Source organism: Chanodichthys erythropterus, chromosome 9 (assembly GCF_024489055.1).
Source record: "Chanodichthys erythropterus isolate Z2021 chromosome 9, ASM2448905v1, whole genome shotgun sequence".
Taxonomy (NCBI): Eukaryota; Metazoa; Chordata; class Actinopteri; order Cypriniformes; family Xenocyprididae; genus Chanodichthys; species Chanodichthys erythropterus.
In genome coordinates, this window is record NC_090229.1 from 12574948 (window position 1) to 12575960 (window position 1013).

The following is a 1013-nucleotide window of genomic DNA, read 5'->3' on the forward strand; positions in this document are numbered from 1 at the left end:
TTCCACAAATAAAGAGATCCTTTGCGAAAGCGGCTGGAATGCTGTGCTGCAACTCTTCCGTGGTCTTAAAGTCCTCCAGGTTTACCATTCAGAATATATGTGGTAGTGGTAGTTTGCGAATTTATTTCTGGCAGGTATATGTTTTTTTCTCGCGAAAACACAGTTATGTATTAGCAAAAAATAAATAGAATAAAAAACTAAAGTCTTTTAAAGTTACTAAAAAATAATGAAATTGTGGAAAATAAAAAAGCGGGAAGCACTCGTTACCTCTTCAGGCAAATGTGACTTTTGCTCGCTGAAGACAAACTTAAAGAGTTAACGTTAGTTCAGCCAAAAATAAAATTTCTGTCGTTCCACACCCGTAAAACTTTCTTTCATCTTCGGAAGTTTTTTTTTAACCCCCTTAGAAAGCAATGTAATTACTGTCATTCAAGGTACAGAAAAGTAGTAAATACATCGTTAAAAGAGTCAAATATATCTTAATTTGTGTTCCGAAGATGAACAAAGGTATTACGAGTTTTGGAAAAACACAAGGGTGAGTACTTAAAGGGTTAGTTCACCCCAAAATTAACATAATGTCATTTATTACTCACCCTCATGCCGTTCCACACCCGTAAGACCTTCTAATGGCTCAGTGAGGCCTGCATAGCCAGCAATGACATTTCCTCTCTCAATATCCAGTAATGTACTAAAACAAATTTAAATCAGTTCATGCGAGTACAGTGGTTTAATATTAATATTATAAAGCGACAAGAACATTTTTGGTGCACCAAAAAAACAAAATAACGACTTATATAGTGATGGCCGATTTCAAAACGAAGCATCGGAGCGTTATGAATCTTTTGTGTTGAATCAGCGGTTCGGAGCGCCAAAGTCACGTGGTTTGGCGGTTTGACACGTGATCTGAATCATGATTTGACACACTGATTCATAACGCTCCGAAGCTTCATGAAGCAGTCTTTTGAAATCGGTCATCACTATACAAGTCGCACCAAAAATATTCTTGTTGCTTT